At 39.8% G+C, this 17,586-nt stretch overlaps 1 long non-coding RNA gene across 1 annotated transcript; it reads right to left on the minus strand.

Moving 5' to 3' along the window:
* Positions 1 to 3,613: 3,613 nt before the first annotated feature.
* On the minus strand, positions 3,614 to 17,169 carry LOC120220601. The gene is made up of 4 exons (XR_005525635.1): positions 16,912 to 17,169; positions 13,222 to 13,266; positions 4,068 to 4,221; positions 3,614 to 3,735 (listed from the first exon to the last, which is right to left on the minus strand). It is a non-coding gene; the product is annotated as an uncharacterized LOC120220601 (long non-coding RNA).
* Between the last annotated feature and the right edge of the window lie 417 nt (positions 17,170 to 17,586).

Consider the following 17,586-nt stretch of genomic DNA (forward strand, 5'->3'; position numbering starts at 1 on the left):
TCAGGGGCCTGTGGGGAGGAGAGCAGGCAGGATGCAGATGCGAGAAGACAGGCTGGACAAAGGACAAAGACCCTGTGATATCAGCAACATGATGGGCTCTTGATGGTCTTACCGGGAAAAATTGGGGTTCTTTGTCATTGTGTGACACCTGCGAACTACCATTTTGACAGCTCTTCCTCCCCTGTTAGCAAATCGGGTTTCTTTAGGGCCAGCCTTAGGTGAGCAGAAGGCCTCCAGTGACTTTACAGGTTTTCTTTTCCTTCAGCCTGTAGCTTGCCTGTGCATGTCTGCATAGTTGAGAAAGGCCTTTACAGTAGGTATGATAGGAGGCCAGGCTTGGAGGAAGGGTAAGATTTGGCAGAATAAGAGTGTGGAAGATGCAGAAGGGAATAGGAATGGCGGAGTTAGAGAGAAGATGAACAGTGTCCTTAACGCGGTAGTGACAGCTCTGGTGTAGAGTACAGTAACAGTGGAAACCCAGCTTCACTTCCTCCTTGTGTCCCACCTGCTTCTCAAAGAGCTTTGAAACCACCCACATGTAGAAACACATGGGAGAACCACTCATTCATCCTACAAACATTTACCGATTGCCAGTAACGATGCTACAAAGGAGGCTGGGCTACTGAGATGGAGTCCCCTGACCTTCCCTCGGGGGAGACAGACATGAAAACAGTTAACTGTAATATAATAACAGACAAGGGGAAAGAGGATTAATTCTGTCTGGTTCAGTTTCAACAGGGAGCTCCCAGAGGAGGTGCTTTTTGGCTCAAGAAGGATGAAAAGATGTCAGTGATTATGGGAAGAGGAGCCTGCAGGTCAGGCACTCCTGGGCAGGGGCCATGGCAGGAACAGATCAGGGGGCCTGGGAGCGTGTGTTGTGGTTACAGCTCAGGACTCACGGCTCCTGTGGGCACAGTGATGGGCAATGGAAGGCAGGTGTTAAGTGCTGAAGCTGGAGAGGGTCACTGAGACCAAGCCAGGCTTTATTTTTATAGACAGGAGGGGTCATGGGTTTGGTTTGGTTTTGTGAAGCAACAGTTTATCAGTCATCTTAGATACCTTTTGGCTTAAAATGAAAAGGTTTTTTAAGAACTTTTTTTATTTTTAATTTTTTTTATGTTTATTTATTTTGAGAGAGAGACAGTGTGCAAGCAGAGGAGGGAGGGAGAGAGAGAGAGAGAGAGAAAGAGAGAGAGAGAGGGAGAGAGAGAGAGAATCCCAAGCAGGCTCCACACTGCTAGGGCAGACCCCGATGTGGTGCTTGAGCCCACGAACTGCAAGTTCATGACCTGAGCCAAAATCAAGAGTTGGACGCTTAACTGACTGAGCCACCCAGATGCCCCCAAAAATCTTTTTATTTTGACTTTGTTTTTTTTGTAGAGCCCATCTAGATACACAGCAAGATTCCTCAATCCAAGGTATAGAGGTTGCCCATGTATCTGCCCACTTCCACCCTGACCCCACACATTGATACTTCCTGCCCCTCAACATCCCCCACCAGAGTGGTACTTTTGTCTAATGGGTGAATGTACACCGACCCGTCATAATCACTCAGAGTCCTTGTTGGCATCAGGATTCACTCTTGGAGTTGTACATTCTATGAGTTTGGACAAAACTCTAATGACAGGTGTCCATCATTATGGAACCACACAGAATATATTCACTGTCCTACAGTCCCCCGTTCCCTGCCCATTCCCTGGCAGCTCTTGACCTGTTTACAGACTCCATAGTTTTGCTTTTCCAGAGTGTCACATACTTGGAATCATACAGCATGGTGCCTTTTCACATTGGCTTCTTTCACTTAGTCATATGCCTTTTAGGTTCCTCCATGTCTTTTCATGACTTTGTAGCTCATTTCTTGTTAGCTCTGCGTAACACTCCAGTGTCTGGCTGCACCAGAGTTTGTCTATCCATTCACCTACTGAAGGACATCTTGATTGCTCCCAAGTGTGGGCAGTTATGAATAAAGCTGCATAAGCATCTGTATGCGTGTTTTTGGGTAGACATAAATTTTCACCTCCTTTGGGTAAATCCCAAGGAGTGCAATGGCTCAATTACATGATAAGGATATAGTTAGTTTCGTAAGGACCATAGATTTTTAAACAGGAAAATAGTTGACCTTTATTATAGAAAGCAAGTTTGTAAATGAGCCTATCATTCCCCCCCCCCACCCACCACTGCTTATCTCTTGTCTTGTGTGTCTAAATGCTGAGAGAAAACCACCCTGTAGATGAGTTGCCACCATAGCAAATAAAAATATCCAAAACTTATATTCTTCCTTCTCCAACACTATCTTTATTTTGTTTCACACAAATCTGCGTGTGTGTACTATTAGACACCTCTCAATATCTTCAGTCAGTGTGAAATTATGTAGATTTCATTCGTTCTTCATGGTACTTTATGTGCCAGAGAAAATATTTCTTTATGTTTGTATATTTAATAGCATGAAAGAATAAAATACATCTTTTAAAAGGTGTAGTTTGATCAGAGGTAGTTTAAAGTCAAATGTGTGTATACAGCTCATGCAAAAGAAAAAAACAGAAGCGCCTTCTTTAGGAAGATCTACTTTGTGTTTCAGATGATATTTTTTAGCCTTCTTAAGTGAATTTAATTTTTTTAATGTTTATTTTTTAAAGAGAGAGACAGAGCATGAGCAGGGGAAGGGCAGAGAGAGAGGGAGACACAGAATCAGAAGCAGGCTCCAGACTCTGAGCTGTCAGCACAGAGCCCGACACAGGGCTTGAACTCATGAACTGTGAGATCATGACCTCAGCTTGAAGTTGGATGCTTACCGGACTGCGCTACCCAGCCGCCCCTCAAGTGAATTTATAAGTGAAAAGTGAGCCACTGTTACAGTTTATTTGGTGTAACCTTCCTTCCTCAGTATATAGCACATAGTGTATGCTGATGAATCATGTGCTGTTGATTTTAAAATCAGAACCCTTCAGAAGAGCTGGATGCCTGAGTGTCTGAAATGGCTTAGGACATAAACTGCTAAGAAATAATTTCAGTTCTCTTAAAGAAAATGCAGTTCCCTTTGTTATATATTCCTTACGCAGTACAACGGTAGTGAAAGATGTCTTTGTCTTTTTTCTTCTTTTCTGTCTTCCCTTACCCATGAGAAGTTAATGGTTTAAGGAAAATACTCCAAGCCCAACAGATCATGTCAAATATTTGGTTTGGTAGGATTAATATTTCACTGCAGAGCGACAGTGGGAGCGCTGTCCTAGTTTTAGGGATGATTATGTAAACTAATGAGCCCCATCCGTTAAAAAACTTACAGAAAGAGAAAGCTATTTATCATGTGGGCTACACTGACTGTACTTAGAAGACACTGAAGTAGGTATTAAATGCTTACAGTGGGGTTACATTTAATTAAAATTGTTCTTTTTATGATATTAAGGTTAATAATTATGACACTGTGCAGTTGTGTAATTTTTTCCCCCAACTCTCAGTGGTTTGTTATTCTGTGTCTTATTCCCCCATTGGCTTAAAATTGGCTTTTCACTTTACCTTCCTAGGCATTGTTTCCATTACAAGGGATCTAAAGAATTACACTTGGCTGGGGCAGTTGTAATTGTGTATTTCAACCACTAGAGGGAAGTGACTCTGTTACTTGTTCTGGGGAGAGAAGGTGTTTAATCTCTTTGATTCTGCTCCTGTTCATTGACCTTTAACCCAGAAGCGGTTATTCTTAGCATTGGGACCACCTCTGCCCCTGTTCCAGAGAAGAATCTGTGGGAAGGAAAAGACATAATCAAGGACACTGATCTAGGACTTGGTTTATAGTTACGTCTACCCAAAATGTAGCATCTAACCAGTTCCTTCCAGACGGCTCCCAGTAGATGAGCGGCTTTGCTGGGGAAAATGAGTGGTTCTCCCAGAAGCACTTCATCTAATAGTTTTCAAGTAGTGGTAGCATGATTAATACTTTAAAAATACCAGGTACTGTTCTCAACACTTAAAAAATACTAACATAACCCTACCAACAGTCCTGTAAGGTTAACTATTCTTATTCTAATTTTGCAGAACAGGACACTAAAGCACTCAGAAATTAAATAACTTACCCAAGATCCCAGAACTAGTATGAAATGGTGCTGGCATTACAACCTGGGCGGTGGCCTCAATCAGTGTCGTCAACCCCTATGAGATACCACCTCTCCATAAAACCCAGGTTTCTAGGCATGAACAGACATCCACGGAATTATGACCAGTTTGAGTCTGCAAAGGGGAAGATATTTTGGTTCAAAAAAACAGAAAAAGAAAACTGCAGAATCAAAATTTATACTATATTTTATCTATGAAAATATACTCTTTTTTTTTTACATTTTAACATACCTGATATCAGGTTGTTGGCTTCCAGCTTTTTAGACAAAATAAGATATTTGTCTGAAAATATAACATACTGACTCCATTAATCATTAAACAATCACAACAGTGTAACTTTGGGGAATCATTTCTATTTTAGATCTTTGCACTTTGCACTCCCAAGTAGGTGTGCTGATTGCTTAGATATGAACAAGTAGAAACTACTCACACCATGTTTCAGAGGACAAAAGGTTTGATGTGGGATGTGGGAATGTTTGACAGAGTGTCAAACAGGACTTTGAAAGGTAAGAATCCCCAGAACCTTGACATTTTAAAAAATGTCCCTGAATTGTGCTTCTCAATTCTCCGAAGCACCTTTTCACCATGTCTGTCTCTCCTCACACCTTCTAGTGCATAACCTGCCTGAGGCTATTTATTTTCCCTTAAGAAGTCAGTTATTTTCATCAAAATTTTAAAAAATCATTAACAGTAAGAACATTTGGGGAGAACAGTTTGTTTTCAAGAGTGATTTTTCCCAGTCATTGATCAGTTGAAGTTGTCCCTGTCCTGTGGAAGTACATGACAGAACAAAATTATTCAAGCAAATTGGGCAGAGTCTGTGGTATTTGAAAGGAGGCACAGCCAGTGTTGCCGGTATATGGGTCTAGCCAAGAGCTCTATTGACACACAAGTGTAGCCATGTGAAAAGACTATTTTTTATGGTAAATTGTTATTCCACCCCCACCACTGACATTTCGAAACCACCTCTTTTGAGGAAAGAAGTAGCATTTCAGACAGATTCTTAAGAGAGTTCCCAAAAATGTGCAATTAAATATTTACACTTGGCAAAAGTGATTTCCACCACTGTGTTTTAAATGATATTTGTATTTTGTGTCTCATTTTCATTAATTTAAAATTTTTTTAAATGTTTTATTCTGAGAGAGAAAGAGAGGGAGAGAGAGAGAGAGAGGCAGCATGAGCAGGGGAGGGTCAGAGAGAGAGAGGGAGATGCAGAATCTGAAACAGGCTCCGGGCTCTGAGCTAGCTGTCAGCACAGAGCCCGACGCAGGGCTCCAACCCACAAACCATGAGATCATGACCTGAGCTGATGTCGGATGCTTAACCAACTGAGCCACCCAGGTGCCCCATCATTTTCATTAATTTCTTAATCTATAGTCAGAGAATAGTCAAAGACTACACACACACACACACACACACACACACACACACACACACACACACTGTGAATTTTGCTTTTGTAGCTTTACTCTAGATCTCTCCCTTAGGGCTTTTTTTTGGGGGCGGGGGGGGGGGTCTCTCCAGCTCCAGCAAGCCTGCACAGATTTCAGATGGAGATGTAGAAGAAGTGACATTCAGACTTTAAGTTTGCCCAGTGTTGACAGCTGTATGGAAGGTTCAGTGTGACAAGAAGTTAAAATAATTTGATAAGGTGAAATGTATGGATTATCAGGGGATTTATTTTACTTATGTTTTGCATATTCTTTTTTAACAAACAAATTGAAATAAATTTTCAGATGGCCTTGGGAACTCAATTAATTGTTTTGAAATCAATAGATTTTATTTAGAAATACATTCTATTTATGAAGTTAGTTTTCATACACAAATTTAAAGAGCTGTCTGACCACAGCTATTCTCTATGATTTCATCTCCATTCATGATAATTTATCTGGTCATATTTCTCTGTGAGATTTTCTTAAAAATTAGTTAGCTACTCTTGAAAACTTTTAGACAGAAATCTAGAGTTTCCTGGAATCGGACAAGTAGATTCAATGTGACTTGACTGGGAAAACAAATGTTATTTATTTATTTATTTATTTTATTTACTGGGCTTTTTCTAGGACTATAGCATGTTAGGATTTAGTTCTTCCCTCCTGAAATGCCAATTCTTTGGATGAAGAATAAAAATAAGCATGATTTAGAATTGTGTCAGTGAAAACTTCTCAGGACAGGACTCTGAAATATAGGACCTTAAATTCCTACCTCACTCAAAGAAGCAGTCATTATATCATCTACTCTGAGATGCTGAGTGGGGTGGGAGAGGGATGTTACAGATTCTAGATATGACTTTCTTCCATACTTAGGATGTATTTATGAAAAAATGGCTGTCTGGGTCATGAGCTCTAGTCTGTTCATCTGTTTATTGTTTTCCACCTGTTTTTTTTTTTTTATCTTCTTCCCTTGGAATTAACACATCAAAAAAATTCAGTAATTTATGATATGGCTCATATTTATGAAACACAACAAAGGCTGCTTTTTCCCTTCCCCTCCAGAATTCTTGTTTGGGTACTTACATTAACCGATGGGTTCGATCCATAGACCACATGGTGAGTGATAGATATTCAACCCATTCAGAACTTCCATTGTCTACTTTATATTTTATAAGCATATCCTAAAATGCCCTTTGTAATTTGGTAGACAAGGCCAGAGCTCTCCTGTTAGGTAAATTACACTCAGCAGGCTTTGCTCTCCATTAAAGCTAAAAGTAACAAATAATGTGTCATTTTAGGTACCCTACAGATACTTGAGCTCACTGAAGTAAAACTGTTCCCATTTCTGGGACAGAATCACTGAATGAATCTTTCTGAGCCATGAATTCCATGGTATTCTTTTTTAAGTTTCATTTATTTATTTTGAGAGAAAGACAGTGTGAGTGGGGGAGGAGGGGAAGAGTAGAGAGAGAGAGAGGGAGAAGGGAGAGAGAACCTCGAACAGGCTCTGCACCGTCAGCACGGAGCCCGATGCAGGGCTTGAACCCACCAAACTGTGAGATCATGGCCTGTCCATATTATAGTTTTTAAACCTGTGGTACTAGGCACTAACAAAGGATTAATAAAAGAAATTATTACTTTGCACGGGAGAGAAAGGACTTTGATCATGTCACATGACATTCAAAATGCTCAGTGAGGATTATGTTTATCTTTTAGCCCCTAACAGTTTATTGTCCATTGTTTTTGAACAGTTGAAGTTGTCTCTCCCTGAGCTGCCACCAGAGACAGCCTTGACCTTCCCACTTCTTCTGTGTGTTTTCTTATCAAGGAGTGTTATTTGAAGGGAGTTGGAAGATGAGTTGGCCACAAGTCTTTTGAGGTAATCGTGGAGCAAGTAACTAAAGATGAGGAAACACTGTTAAAATGCATAATGTATTTTCATGTACATTAAAACAACAATAACAGAAGTGAAAGAGTAAAATAAATCACTTGATGAACTGTTTCCAGTTTTCCAGGATACCTGCACATCCTTTTCTGTAGGCATAGTGTTTATATATATATATATATATAGTTTATTTATTTTTTAAACAGAGAGAGACAGAGCATGAGTGGGGGGAGGGGGTAGAGAAAGAGGGAGACACAGAATCCTAAACAGGCTCCAGGCTCAGAGCCTGATGTCGGGCTCGAACCTACGAACCGTGAGATCTGACCTGAGCTGAAGTCGGATGCTTAACCGACTAAGCCACCCAGGCACCCCAGTAGGCATAGTGCTTTTGTGATACATAGTTACACTGCTGGGTGTGCTACTACTCTAACCGTGATTACACTACTTCTGAGGTTGTTTTGCAAGTACTGTAGTTACACTACTCTGAGGGTTTTTTTTTTTTTTTTGAAATGTATTGCCATGCTGTTATATATTTTATAAGGATGATTTGCTGGATGCATAATTAGTAAATAAGCCACCTCCCCTTGATGCCTGTGTGAACAATAAAACAGTGTCTACATCCAGGACTGATAGCCCTTTCAATGCCAGGATTTGCAGCTTCACTTCTATTTTTCTTTAATGAAGAGGGGTGGGGAGATGACCTGGTGGCCATTACTCTCAAGGAGCCTGGTTCACATTCTGATTGATATCATTCTCTAAACATACTCCGATAGTTGTAAGTGGGCTCTGCCCTATTCTTCATAACTTTCTCTAAAGCTTTCAGTTCCCCTTCAAGTATAAACCCTGCTGGGTAGGAACATCTTCAACAGTACCCACAAAAATGTTAATTCTTAGATCCTCAGTTGGGGTTGGTTGACTGCAGAGTTAGAGGAAGATCAAGATATAGAGATGGGAGGCACCTGGGTGGCCCAGTCGGTTAAGCATCCAACTTCGGCTCAGGTCATGATCTCAGGGTTTGAGAGTTAGAGCCCTGTGTTGGGGTCTGTGCTGACAGCTCAGAGCCTGGAGTCTGCTTTGGATTCTGTGTCTCCCTCTTTCTCTCTCTGACCTCCTCCCTGTTCATGCTCTGTCTCTCTAAAATAAGCAAACATTAAAAAATTAAAAAAAAAAAAAGAGGTAGAGATAGGCATTTGGCAGAGAGGAGGAGAGGCGCTAGGAGAAGAGACAAACAGGTGAGCTGTGTCTGTTCCTCCTAAATGGGCTGGAGGCTTTTGCTTTGCTGGTTGACATATGTGAGCCTGGAGCCCAGGCTGTGAGGGGGTGGCCTGCAGGTTGCAGACCTTGACCAACACTTTCCTGGTACTCAGAATGCTCATCTGTTCACTGCGGTGAGTTGGGAGGCGGTACATGTTCATCATGTCCCCAGAAGGACTGAATTTCCATCCTTGGAAGAAGATCACCCTGTCCGAGTTTGTTTTTAGTCATCTTTTCAGAGGATACCGAGTAACACTTTGCTTACTTCAGCCATGCTTGTTGTAAAGGATTGGTAAAAAAGCGAATAGTTGTGTTTTGGTTCATTTCTTAATGAATCATCAGAATCTGCCTAGAAGTCACAGACTTAAATTTTCTTCATTCTTTTTGTCTTTGTGAAGATTGTCAGCAATGACCATGCTTTAAAAGAAGAATCATCTAACCACTTGACAAAAGGCAGCATGGTTTTGGAAGTACCCCTCCCCACCCCAGGCTTATATGTAGAAGTTAGGGAAATAGAAAAATAACAGGTTTGTGTATGTTTTTTTAACCTTACAAAATAATGTATGTGCATCCATGAAATCTGATGAGTATCTATGACGTACTTAGAGGCATACACATGTGAACGGAAACTATCTCTGTACTCAGAATGCTTAAAATCTAGTGGAGAATTGGACCTGTCACAATTGTGCTCCAGTAAAAAGACTGCTATAAAAGAAGTGTTTGTAAGTATACAGTAAAATTGTGATCCAGGAGGAAAAACTCTTAGGTCCACAAAAGAAAGTCAGGCAGACTTAGCTGGAGAGGTGACCTTACATCTCTCACTTGAAAAATGTGTAGAAGTTTTCCAGGCAGAGGAGATGGAAATTCTAGGAACAGGGAACAGGACATGCAGAGGCAGTGAGGAAAGGCATAGCTCCTGCATCCGGGGAGGTTAAAGTAATTCAATCTTTCTGACATGTATGTATTTTTTCTTTATTATTGGAGCATAAACCACAAGGGGATGAGTGTCAAAGGATGTGGCCGGAAAGATAACAAGGGACAGTATTCATAAAGTATTCCGTTAAAGAGGTTTTGATTTCCCTCTGAGGAACCTCTCCGACTCTAATATGCATGAGATTCCTTCCCTCCTTCCTCCCCACCCCCACACTCCCGCACTTTGGTGGAATGCAGATTCCTGGGCTTCATGCCCAGAAATCCTGAGTCACTGGGTGTTCGGAAGCCTCCTCAAATCTGCATTTCTCATAACCACTCCAGGTAATTCAGTGATGGCTGGACAGAAACTGTACTTGATGAAATACTGCTAGAGTGGCGGAGAACCACTTAACTTTCTTTCCCAAGAGAGACAGTAAAATGATCATGAGTACAATTTAGGGCTGGCCGCTTTGGAGGGATAGTTCAGAGTAGGGAGGGTGAGGGTCTTTTATTAATCCAGGCAAGAGGTAATGGAGGCCTTGACCAGGGGGCCCTGTACAGTGTGAAAATCTGCTCTCTTTTCATTTTACATACCATGAGAGCTTACTCAGTTTACTTTGCTCTCATTTTCTAATTTTCCCAACTAGTGTATTTTTATAACATTTAAGTGAGATTTTTTTTCTACTCTCTTGAGTATTTCTGCTGTGTCCATGTCATCTGGCCTTATTTTTCTTCTATGATTGGTGTATTAGCATTTTTTATAATTCTCTATGTCCTTCATTTCCTAAAAGGCACCTATAGAGATCATTCTTATTTCACATCGATAAATACGCATCTATCACCCATCTGCCACTATATTGGATGACATGATCGACTGTTGCTATAGCTCTTAAAACTGGAATAACTTCTTTTAAAAAACTTTTTTTTTTCACATTGATTTATTTTTGAGAGACAGAGCGAGACACAGCATGAGCGGCGGAGGGGCAGTGAGTGAGGGAGACACAGAATCTGAAGTAGGCTCCAGGCTCTGAGCTGTCAGCACAGAACCCGATGAGGGGTGCGAATTTACCGACCATGAGATCATGACCTCAACTGAAGTCGGCCACATAACTGACTGAGCATCCACGAGCCCCACACTGGAATAACTTCTTTTTGAAAGTTTTTTTTTTTTAAGTATTCACTCATTCATTCATTCATTCATTCATTCATTTCTAGAATGCGTGGGGGAGAAGCAGAGAGAGAGGGAAACAGGATCAAAGCGGGCTCTTTGCTGACAACAGAGAGTCCATTCTGGGGCTCACACTTATGAACCATGATATCATGACCTGAGCCAAAATCAAGAATTAGAACCTTAACTGACTGAGCCACCCCAGTGCCCTGAAAGTTTCTTGATAACTATTAACTAGAATATAGTTGCCTTGTCTGATGTGACTTAACAATATTTTGGTTCAAAGAATGCTTGTGTAGTTGAGACCAGAAACTTGGTCTGTGCCTTTCAGCCCTCGCCGTCTAGCTAAGCAAAGACCGGAAAATCTGAGTTATCTAGCCTCATGGGAAATAACAAATTTGTGTTTGTTGGGAAGAGGGGAAAGGCAATCTGAAATTATAGCTAAAAGAATATTTTGAAATTAGGAACATTTGTTTTTATTGCGTACATGTTGACTAATGTTAAAATAGCACTTGCTCTTTCAAAAGTAAGTGATTTTTCTGAGCAATGAAAAAAGAAAGCCCTCATGTACAGCACAACAAAATAATTGTGGAATTCAGGACTGCTCACAGAAAATGCAGTCTGACCAGTCTGCAAATAACAACATATATATTCAACCCAAAACACAGCACTGTATGGATTTATAATCCAGTCAACTTTGAAAATACCCATTTGCCCAGTTGCCATAGACAGGTAAGGATTTATGTGTAGAAACAGTTATTTTTCATTTTTAGATTATGAAATCCCCAAAAGAGGAAAGACTTCATTTTTAAAGCAATTTCCGAACTTCTAAGGTTTTAAGGCTTTTACATGTGCATTTCATTTTGACAAAAGATGCCAATCTAATTTTAAGAAAATGTCCATGTCAAAGTATGTAGTTTTAAGTTTGTAAACTCTTCAGAGTATTCTAAAATTCACAGGAACATGAAATTTCAGGTCATGGTAAAAGGACTTTCAAATATATGGCTTCTGGGAATAGAGTTTTTTTTTTCCTAATTAAGAATAATAACCAACTTGACAATAAACCATTTAATTAAAAAAATGAAAAAAAAGAATAATAGGACTCATTGTTCAAAGAATATATATATACATGTATATATATATATATATATATATATACTCATATATGTGAGTATAATCATCCATAATCCCCCACTTAGAGATGGCCACTAAAAATACTTTGTTTAGTTCTTTTTTATTCCTATACACTCACATATTATAAACAAATATCATAACTGCTCCATTTCGTGTGGCGTTTTTTTTTACACAGTTTTCAGGAGCATTGCCTATTATGTATATTTTACAAATGTGGTCTTCCTTTCTTATGGCTACGGTAACAAATTATGACAATCTAAGTGGTTTAAAACAATGTATATTTATTCTTGTTCAGTTCTAGAGGTCACAAGCCTGAGATAGTTTCTCTGGGCCAAGATCAAGGTATGTGCAGGGCCCAGCTTCCTCCAGACACAGTAAGGGGGAATTTGTTTCCTTGACTTCTCCAGCTGCTTTCTAGACCTGCATTCTGTGCATTCCTTCATCCATCTCAAGACCCTTAATTTAATCACGTCTTCAACATTTCTCTTGACATGTAAGGCAACATATTCACAGGTCCCGGGGATTAGAACCTGGATGTCTTTGGATTCTATTGTAGTCTATCTTTATTGGTTTTATAGTGTTTCGTTTTATGGCTATTTCAGTTTTTATTAGCATTTGCCCTAATAAATTACACTTATTAACATTATTAACACCTGTACCTTTGGGTTTATTCACCCATAGTATGCTATGATAAGGAATTCTGAGATTAATTCCCATATGCATAAATGTTTGTGTATGTTGATCATATAAGTTCAAGGATGTCAGTTTATAGTTAAAATGTATATTTTTATGTGTATATTATATGTATATGTAGGCAGCACACATATACATTTATATGTGTGTATCTGTGTATATGAGAGGTATGTGTTGGTATATTTGTTTTTTCATTCTCCAGATAGCTTTCTAGATAATTGGCAGAGAGAACTTCTCTCCTTATGCTCTTAGCAGCGTCCTAAAATAGGATCTTTATTTTAATCTTTGCCAGTTAAACAGGTAAAAAGATATAAGTGGTGCTTTGAGTGCATCTCTATGATAACTTATTGGACTGAACTCTTTTCATCCTAAACATTATATTGTATCAAATAATATTTCTTTTAATATCTTTATTGGCAATGAAAATGACATAACGTAATAGATGTAGATATTAAGTTTGCTTGAGAAATCCTTGGCTAAAATATTTTGTGTCTTAACTAAAATAATAGCCTGTGATTTGTGGAAAAATTTGAATCAGCTTTAGCAAAGGGATAAAATTTGGATTGTTAACAGAAGTGCATGGTTTCTACCTCTATCTGTATATGCTCTTTATGTGGTACTTTGATGGAAACTCTTACCTCTTATTTTAATGGGATAGTTTTCCATAGCTTTAGATGTCTGACCTGGAAAAATATTCAAGAAAAGAACTGATAAATTAACTTTAATCTTACATTACAGAAAGGTCTCAGTGTCAGCTACTAAAGGGCTAAATATAACTACTCTGACCCACTTAAACCAAATTGACACTTGTAATAATTGCACTGTAATTCATGCTCGGGAGCTGGATAAGAAATGATGAACCTTAGACCGAAGCTTCTGGATCAAGAAACTCCATGTCCTTGAAGTTAATTCCAGATTGAGAGACTAATGCAATGACTAGTAACGGAGGGTCACTGTTACAGTCAAAAAGCATTTAGCATTTCATATAATCTCATTACTGTTGTATATGTCTACATACATATAGCTACCTATGCATGGTCTCTATTTTCTGAGATTTTGAAATCTGAAACAATAGATCTGCCCAACTGATACAGCATATATAGATAATGAAATGGACTCATGAAATTCAAGAGGAATAGAGCAAAAAAAGCTTTTGTAAACATGTACAAGCTGAGTCTGCAAAATATCAGGATTCTGTACCTGACTTTGCTGTCAAATATCTTACTAACCCTGAACAGATCTTTTTCCCCTTTCTCCTTTTTCTAACATTCATCTGAATGGGGATTCATTCATCTGTACTGAGGATTTAAAGATTTAAAGATGGAGGAGATACAGCCCCTTCCCTCTTACCCAAGGACTGATCTGCAAACAAACAGATTGTGATTTTGATGTGGTGGGAGAACATTTTTTCTGCAGAAGCTCTCAGGAACAGAGCCTATTAGAGGGATATTGAACCTGGTGGGGTTGGGGTTCCTTCTCAAAGTAAGGCTGCCTAGACCATGCGGCAAGAAGCTCGGTCTTACGGTATGATGGGGGTTAGCCTTCCTATTTGTCAGATGAGGGGGGCTGATCTCCAAGCCTGCTCTTGGCTCTAAAACTGGATTGCTTAGTTCTGTTAGAGGCCAGTACTGAGTGTCAGCTTTTAGCAGATCTTCCGGCAGCTGGTTTAGAATGGAGAGGCACACTCATCTCTGGCTCCCTCTCACTCATCTCCTGTAGGGTGACCCTTGCTGCCCTGGAAGGATGATAGCCTTTTTCTGTCCACTTCTGTCCTAGAGCTCTGACAGACTCAGTATGAAGCTTCTCCCAGGATCTTTTCTTGCTGGAAAGTCAGAGAATGGAGGGCTAGGATAACATGCTTGCAGACAGTGATTATGATGCCAAACTCAGTCTCTATGCTGGGCTGCCATCCATCACGTTCTACTCCTCTGCTCTGTCTTACACATCAAGTAGTCTCTCGTTTGGGAGAATAGTACTTCCTTGCTCATAATCATCTCTTCTCTCCTCTTGGATTTTTTTTTTTTAAGTTACTGGTTATTTGCTACATTTCCTGAGTCTATGATTCTCCTGGGATCCAAGGAGTACCTCCTTGGTTAGGTTCCTTTCCCCTTCTAGCTTCTCCTTTGCTCTCTTAGACCTTGTCCTTCAAAGCCCTTGGGAATTACGTATTTCTCTGTCCAAACTGTCAGGAAATATAAATCAATTTTATTGTGTTTCCTTTGTTTTATCTACTCACTTTGTAAATGTGAATCTACCTTGAAATATTGTTTAAAGATTTTTTTTCATAGTCTTAGGATGATGTAATCTTACTTATGATCTGTCTCTTGGTGTTGAGCATTTAGCCTGTCCCTACAAGTTAATTTTCATTTACCTTTTTATATTCTTTGATAGTTTGGTAACATGAGCAAAAAAAATGTTTAATAACACTACTAGTTTTTTTTCAACGTACTCCACTTCACATTTCTAGCACAGCCTTTAAATTTTACTTTTTTAAAAAAATGTTTTATTTATTTCTGAGAGAGAGAGAGAGAGACAGACAGACAGACAGACAGACAGCATGAATGGGGGGGGGGGGTCAGAGAGAGAGGGACATACAGAATCCGAAGCAGACTCCAGGCTCTGAGCTAGCTGTCAGCACAGAGCCTGATGCGGGGCTCAAACCCACAAACCGCGAGATCATGACCTGAGCCGAAGTCAGATGCTTAACAAATTGAGCCACCCAGGTGCCCCTAAATTTTACTTCTTTTTAAAAGATCGCTTTTTAAAAAAAATTTAATGTCTTTTATTTATTTTTGAGAGAGAGACAGTGTGAGCAGGGGAGGGTCAGAGAGAGGGAGATGCAGAATCTGAAGACAGGCTCTAGGCTCTGGGCTGTCCCAGAGCCCAATGCAGGGCTCAAACCACGAACCATGAGATCATGACTTGAGCTAAAGTTGGGTGCGTAACCTACTGAGCCACCCAGGTGCCCCTAAATTTTACTTCTTAAGATGTGCAGTGATTACGAGGATTGCTCATTCAGGATGGTCAATTTGCTCTTTCACACTTCTACGCTTAAATTCACAAGACAGCATTTAGAAGGTGGCCAAAGTAGACCTGTAGGTGTGGACAGCAGTGGGGAAGGAGTCACTCCTAGGTGCTCTAAAGATGGGAATGGATAGTAGTCAAACTTAGTTTACCGCATAGTCCCCAGACTAGGTGGAGATCAGGCAGAATACATTTGGAAACTCAGTATCAACACAACTTTCCATAATGTCTTCTTATTGGAATTAGCCTTGTGACCAGAGGGTCAGTTCAGGGAGCGGACAGCTTCCTAGGCCATTCAACTGCACTAGAAAGCCTAGTTCCCCACAGTGTTTAAGTTCAGGGAAGCCTCAAGGGATATTATCTTCAACACTGTTCTAAGAATGTAGGAGAAAACCCTATTGAATGGGCATGGAGCAGAGGGTGGGAAGTAGAAGGGAGAATTCAAATAGGTGAAAAGAACATGGAATTCTTTGTACAGGCGAAGGCAATGAACAGTGAAGAATCTGACCCATTCTTAAGTAATCATTTTATCCTAAGCCAGCATTTCAGTAGCATGACAAGTTTAGTTTTCATTGTCATTTACCTTTCTTATAAAAACAGTGACTGATAATAGGATCTGATTAAATGAGTGAGCATTCTGGATCACAAAACCTGTCCATTACTGTGTAGGCTTAGTTATTGTGCAATAGGTAGAAAATCTTGCTAAATATCCCTATATTGACTTAGACCGGCTATAGTCTTAGGAATTTCCAATAATCTCAATTTCCTCTTAGTTCTTCAGCCAGTTTTACTGTACTTGCAACTAAACTATACTCCAGTTTCTGCCCATATAATTATTTTGTCTGTAGGAAAATGTCAGTAGTTCTGACAGTTTTAATTCTTGTGTTTGCTGACTGCATTATCTTCTGAATCATAGGTTCCCAAATCAAGTCAAACAGGTTAGAAGACAAGTTACACTTGAATGTCACACCTACTCTTATCATAATGAGTGTGGGAATATATTAGCCACTTTCACTGTATTAAGCAGTTCATTTCTGGCTTTTCACACAGTTTACTTAGTTTTATTTTTTCATTTTGGATACAACCCAAATTTTCCCTAGCCCATGTTAAAGTACATGTAGTTTTAAAAAAAATTATGTTTTTACCCATCCCTTTGAGAATCTGCTGGGTGGGTTACTCAGAATGTATGGGTGGAGAATGTAATGACATCTGCTCATAGGCCAGGATATTTATCATTCAGTCAAGAGAAAAAAATGTTTTATGCATTTATTTACCCATTTTAGTTATCACTAATGCTCAAATACCTGGGCTTTTCAGGAAGAAATGGAATTCGAGAGTTGAGAGAGAGTCATGAGGTCTTGGAACCATCCAGAACTTGATGTCTGTACCCTCACTGCATCTCCTTCCGGTTACCTCTACTCAGACACCCTTATAGGAGGTCCCTTCTTGGTTTTTCAGCCTTTTTTATCTTCCAGTCTAAAGATGCTTCCTCATTGTTATTTCAGTGTTCAAGGACAGCTGTCAGACTCCCTAAAATTCTCTTTCTGCACTTTCAACACAGAGTTTCTTCAACATATAATTTATTTTTTTTAAATTGCGAGGTGGAGGGTGTGGAGGGGCAGAGAGGGAGAGAGAAGAGAGAGATTCCCAAGCAGGCTCTGCATTGTCAGCATAGAGCCTGGCATTGTGGGGCTTGAACTCACAAACCATGAGATCATGATGTAAGCCAAAACCAGGAGTCAGATGCTTAACTGACTGAGCCACTTAGGTGCCCCCAACATGTAATTTATATAGCACACTTTCATGTCCCCTTTTACCATCTTGGTGGTTCTTCTCTGGGCAGCCTCTAATATGTAATCTTTCCTCTTAAACTTGAATACCTGTAAGTGAGTACAACAGCTGTTCCCTGGGCTTCCCTTTCTAGATGGGCGTGGTGAGTGGGATTCAAAGAATTTCTCTTAGTTTTAGTGGTGACATTT

Source organism: Hyaena hyaena, unplaced genomic scaffold, assembly GCF_003009895.1.
Source record: "Hyaena hyaena isolate Hyena2069 unplaced genomic scaffold, ASM300989v1 scaffold_710, whole genome shotgun sequence".
Classification (NCBI taxonomy): Eukaryota; Metazoa; Chordata; class Mammalia; order Carnivora; family Hyaenidae; genus Hyaena; species Hyaena hyaena.